Raw genomic sequence first — 6,013 nt, forward strand, 5'->3', positions numbered from 1 at the left:
TCTGCACGGCCCCGCTCCAGCGCCTGTCTGGGCTCTGCATGGCTCCGCTCCGCAAACTCCACGCTGCTTTGAGAGCGGCCCCGTTTCGGCTCGGCGCTGCACTGCACAGCTTCTCGTGTCGCTGTGGAAACCGCCGCTTCTCCCTGCATAGGGCTCTCTGAGCCGTATGCACAGAGCGGGCTTCCACGCTGACCTCCGCTTCCTGGCTGCTCGTGGCCCACGGCACCCATGGCGCCTGCGGCATCGCTCCCTCACTCGCGGCCGCGTAGCCGGGGACCCCGAGACAGGGATGGGGTCCGCAGTAAGGCGCGCGCTCCCGAGGGGGCCGGGCGCATCCAGCGCAGGCACCTCCGCTGGCACAGCTGCAGTCATACACTCCTGGGGTGGCCGCCACGCGGTCTCGGCCACGGGAGAAGTATGATCTTCTGCTTTAGGGGTAATGGGATCATACAGATGCTCCTGAAGAGCGTCACTGATTATAAAGGATCCACGGAGAGCTTCTATCGCTAGTCCATCCCTTAGCTTATCACAGATCTCGTTCCAGAAACACTCCTGAGAATATCCAGGAGGTTTGATATCAAAAAGTAAGTCTCGAGAAATATAGGGGAACTCTTTGAAAAGCCAGATAAAAAAGTGTTCAAGATCTCCCGGTTCCAATACTTTTTTGTTTTGTTGTTCAAGGATCCCTTTTACTTCTAGATACATTTTTTTCTGTGGCTCAGAGAGCCCCATTTCCCACGATTCTTCCATAGTCCAGATATGCAATAGCAAAACAAAACCAAGAAGAGGAATCCAAAGTTTCCAGGGTTTACTCACACAAATCAGTCACGGGGATCGTTCTGCTCGCAATCTTCCACCATATGTTACAGCGGGGATACTGCAACACGCATATATCAAACCAGGAGTCCCGTGAAAAAGAAACAAATATATACGGACGGATTCTTGCTAGATGTTTAAGAGATGTTTATTTCCCCAGCCGCATGGCCGGGCTCTGCTGAGGGACTCTTACAGTCGGGGCCCGAGCTGCTTTGCCCGCGCAGGGGAACACAAACCAACCAATGGGGAACGAGGCTGAGCAGGGGCAGGGAAACCCCGTGCCTCCCTCAGGGCTACATGGCGCGGGGGAGGGACCCCAACAGGGGGATGCTGGGTGATGAGCCACTGCTACTTTTGGGTGTGGGGTGATCTTGTCACAGGGCCCTCGGCAGCGTCACCTGTGCCCCATCACCTTCTGCCCCCCGGGTGAAGGTCGGGGGCTGGCGGAGCGCCCCGGGGCAAGTGGCTTTGTGCCCAGGAGATGGGGTTAGTGGCCCCCGAATCTCAGGGGAAGAGTCAGGAAGGATGGGCAGGAGCCGCTGCCATGCTACCAGCTGTGCCAGCTGTGCCGGCACCCCCACAGCAGGGAGACATCCCGGTGTCCCACGTCTGTCTGTCCAGAAAGGCAGTTTTGCCTCCAAGTGTTCGAGTGGGAAATTGCAGGGACCGTCCCGTGCTCCGGCATGGCTTGGAAAGGTGCTCGTGTGTCCCTGCAGCGGCTGAGCCGGCTCGGAGAGGGGGAATATTGGGAAGGAATTGCTCCCTGTGAGGGTGGGGAGGCCCTGGCACAGGGTGCCCAGAGAAGCTGTGGCTGCCCCTGGATCCCTGGAAGTGTCCAAGGCCAGGCTGGACAGGGCTTGGAGCAGCCTGGGATAGTGGGAGGTGTCCCTGCCCATGGCAGGGGTGGAATGAGATGGGCTTTAAGGCCCCTTCCAACCCTGAGGATTCTGCAAGCACAGCAGAGATGATGGACCAAGGCAGGACAAGCTTTTAGGCTGTGTCTCTGCAAGGCAGCCCAGCCTAAACCCCACTGGTGCCTGGGACATTTGGGATCCTGAAGCCAGGGCACTGCCAACCCAGCACCCTAGAAAGCTCTAGAAGCCTCAGTTCTACCTAATCCCAAAGCCACTTGGAGAACTCGCTGTGGATGGGGAAGATCTGCCCAAGCCCTGCACACACCATGTGCCTGTTCCCTGCTGACCAAATCCCTCTGCAGAACCTCCTCCCATCACCCACAGGGAGCTGGTTATGGAGGAGGATGGAATTCAAGTGCAGGTGAACAGTTCAGCAAAGGGCAGGAGCACCCCAAGGACAGCAGGAGGGTGACATGAGCCAGCCCCAGCCAGGTCCGTCCCTCCTTCACTCCCAAGGGACAGCCAGCGAGAGAAGCTCTCGGCCACAGCTCTGAGGTGACACATCGGAGAAGGTCACCAGGCTCCCACAGCGCAGACAAGGACAGGGAAACCTCTGATAATGCCCTAAAATGTGGCCTCAAAATCCTGAGCTGAGCAGTGTGGGAGATGTCCAGCAGAGCTAAAGGCCTGGAGGCAGAGGAGGGAAGGATGGATGGGGCTGGGCTGCTGAGAGCCACAAGATTTGGAAAGCATCACTTTGATTTAATGGACCTTGATGTTTGAAAATGAAGTTGAGAGCTCTTTTCTTTGCCACAGGGCTGAGCAGCAAGCAGGATTTAGAAGGGCAAGAGCTTTCCAGATGAGCAGTGCAATTTTGTCGTAAGAACCAAAATAATGATAAAAATAACAAGCAGGGGAGAGGAGGAGTGTTGGGCTCACATACAAGTGTTAACTCTCAGCAGGGCCCTAATAAAGGGATTCACCTGTTCTATGAATTAGCGGTGTTACACCTCTGGAGTGGGAATAAACTCATCCTTACAGGTTAATTCTATAAACATGCTGCATTCAGGGCCTTCAATGAGCTGAGCTTTTTTAATGAATGAGATTTAAACACACGTCTGCAAAGGGATTACAGAGTGGCCTCTGGTGCTGGCATCGGTGGGGCTGGAGCCACATTGCCATAATAACCCAACAGGCTGGGACACGCTGGGGACACCCCCAGAGTGGGGAGTGCATCCCAGGGGAGCTGTGGAGGGGTGGAACCACCCTGGGAGGACCCACAGCCAGGCAGCCCTGGTGCAGCCAAAGGGGTCCCCAGCCCTCCCTGCTGTTTGGATGCCCTGAGCTGTCAAACACTCACCTGGCACCAGCCACCCAGAGCGACAGCGGTGTCCCCAGGAGCCCAGGATGTGGCACTGGGGTTGTGCCTGGGGATGGAGGAGCTGCAGCATCACGGGAGTGCCCAGTGGGATTCTGTGGTGGGGTTTAGCAGAGGGGCCAGGTCCGAGGTAGGGAGAGGAGGAAGAGAGAAGCATGAGCAGCTTAGCCCAGGCTGTGACCTCCAGGCCACCAGTTCTGTCCCTCAAGCTCCCTCCAGAGCAAGCAAGGCTGGGGCTCCCAGCTGCAGCCTGGGGCACAGCACAGCCCACAGCACCCACACCAGCACCGTGGCACCCATCAGCCCTGCAGGACAGCCCAGCACTGAGACACCTGCAGGACTCCAGAGCCTGAGGGTCCAGTTAGGGCTGGGAAAACTGGGGGCAGGTGCAGCCAGGCAGTGACTTGGGTGAGACAAGGTGGGGGCAGAGCCAGGGAGCTGCGATGTGCTGCTGTGAGAGCTGCAGCAGGGCTGGTTTGGCAGTGAAACAAGGTCAGCTGGTCCCAGAGCATGACCAGGTGCCCAAGAGTGAGGTGTCACAGGAAGGGGGGATGTGGCACAGGGGGAAGGCACCTGCGTGGCGCCAGGGGACCCTTCCCTGCAGGCAGAGCAGACAAGGACCTGATGGCATTTTTTGGAGAAGTTGTGCTTTCCCTCGAATGCTTCAAGTACCAAATGGTAGATGATAGATTTTAGTGAGGACATTCCTCTCAGTGCATCCTGAGAGGCCCCCTGGCATGCCCTGTACCCACCTGCTTCCGTGTGAGGCCAAAGGCTCTGCAGAGAGCTCTCAGCACCAAGCACCTCCTCAGAACCCACTACTAACCCAAACATGCAGTAACAACTCACCAGTGAAGCAACTGGAGAGCAATTTGCCTCCTCAGTGGCTGATGGAGCCCCCCATTCCCTGCCTCTTTAACACTGCCCCAAAGTTAAATGTCTGTGTCTTAGAACAGTCCCAGAAGAGCATCTCTTGGAGAGAAGAGCAGGAAAGGCACCCAGGAGAGCCATTTATACACCTGGAAAGGTAAAGATCCAGCTGGAGATAATCTGAGAGAGAGCAGCACTGGGCAGAGCTGTGGATTTCCATCCTTCATGGAGGGAACAGTCCCCCAGCTGCTGCACAACACGAGGGCTCTCCAGCCCCAGGAGTGATGTCTGCTCAGGTTTGTTTATCCACCTCACCTCAGCCTCTCTGGCCCAGCTTTTCCAAGTGCTCTGTGAGTGTTCACCCTGTTCCAAAGGTACAAACACAGATCCTCGGTGTCAGTGGACTTTGAGCCTTGAGCAGCCACCAAGGAGGGATCTCCTTCCTGATTCCCCTGACCCCAACGTGCAGCACAAATACAAAATGCTTCCCTGCCCCTCCCGGCGTTGTGCTTCCCTTGGATCTGAGTACAAATGCCATGTCCTGGCTCCTCCACCTGCACAACAGCCACTCCCCTCTGTGCTCAAAGTATTCCAAGGGAGAAGCAGGGATGAGGCCCTTCAGCCCAGTCTGTTTTTATAGAATCCCAGAATGGGTTGGGTTGGGAGGGATCTTGAAGCCCATCCAGTGCCACCCCCTCTGCCATGGGTAGAGACACCTTCCACTGTCCCAGGCTGCTCCAAGCTCCATCCAGCCTGGCCTTGGACACTTCCACAGATCCAGGAGCAGCCACAACTTTTCACCCTGCTTTAAATGAATCACTCTCACACACACACATACAACAGAGACAATGCTTTCCACCTTCCTCAGAGGAAAGAAACAAGGATTATCCATAAACTGAAAACACCTGGATCCCAGATTTTGCCTCCTTTAACAGCTCCACGAGACAACACCATCACAGCTGCAACTTGAGTTGTCTGATGAAGGCAAGTTAAACGAGAAGAGTTTCCCAGCAGGAACTGGAGTGGCTTTCCCAGGGAAGGGAAACCCTGGGCCCCTGAGCAGCAGCTCCAGGAACTGCTGGCAGGCACAGCAGCTTCCTCCTGCACTGCCCTGTGGTGCTCTGGACAGGGAAGTTCTGCCCTCACCACCAGTCAGAGCGAGGCAGCAAAATGTTTACTGCAAACGTTTCAGCTGTTCACTGGTGTTAAGCAACAGCTAAGGAACTCAGTGATACCCACAGCAGAAAGGTGATGAGTCCTCAGACATATTGATAAACTGAAGGCTTAAGGCACCAGCCCATCCTGGATTAAAAGGATGAAGGAAGAAGAGGTTCTAAGGGCCGAGGCTGTCGTTGCTGTCTGGCTCAGTAACCAGGAAGCACAGCACACACTCGCTGCTGTGCTTCCCCTGCTCTGTGCTCAGGTACAGCTGAGTGAACAGCAAAGCCCAGCTATCCCAGGGACCAGCTGCACTGCCAGGTGCTGCCTCTGCCGCTCCCACTTTCTGAGCTCCCACATCAGGAGCCTGAACAGCATTAATGGTTCTGATAGGATTGGGTTTTCCCCTCCCAGCTCCACCTGAATGCTCCTGTTGGGACCCTTCACTGCGTTTGAGATGCTCCCCTGTAATTCCTGGAATAAAATACAGCTGCTTTAATAACATCTGTTAGCACAGTGCACAGCAGAGATCATTGCCATGATGAAAAACAAAGCCAGGGCCCCAGCTCTGTCCCTAAACCTGTTGTTTCAAAATTAATTCAGCTGATTTCTCCTTAGTGTGGGGGATTTTACACAGAACAGAATCCCAGGATCATTGAGGTTGGAAAAGACCTCCAAGGTCATCGAGTCCAGCCTGTGACTGATGCCCACCTTGTCACCAGCCCAGAGCACTGAGTGCCATGTCCAGTTGCTCCTTGAATATCTCCAGGGATGGGGATTCCAACACTTTCCTGGACAGCGCCTGACAATGCCTGACAACTGCTTCAGTGAAGAAATTCCTCCTGATGTCCAACCTGACCTCCCCTGGCACAGCTTGAGGTTCTTTCCTCTTGTCCTGTGCCTTGTTCCCTGGGAGCAGAGCTCAACCAAAGCTCAG

Source organism: Aphelocoma coerulescens, chromosome 20 (assembly GCF_041296385.1).
Source record: "Aphelocoma coerulescens isolate FSJ_1873_10779 chromosome 20, UR_Acoe_1.0, whole genome shotgun sequence".
Classification (NCBI taxonomy): Eukaryota; Metazoa; Chordata; class Aves; order Passeriformes; family Corvidae; genus Aphelocoma; species Aphelocoma coerulescens.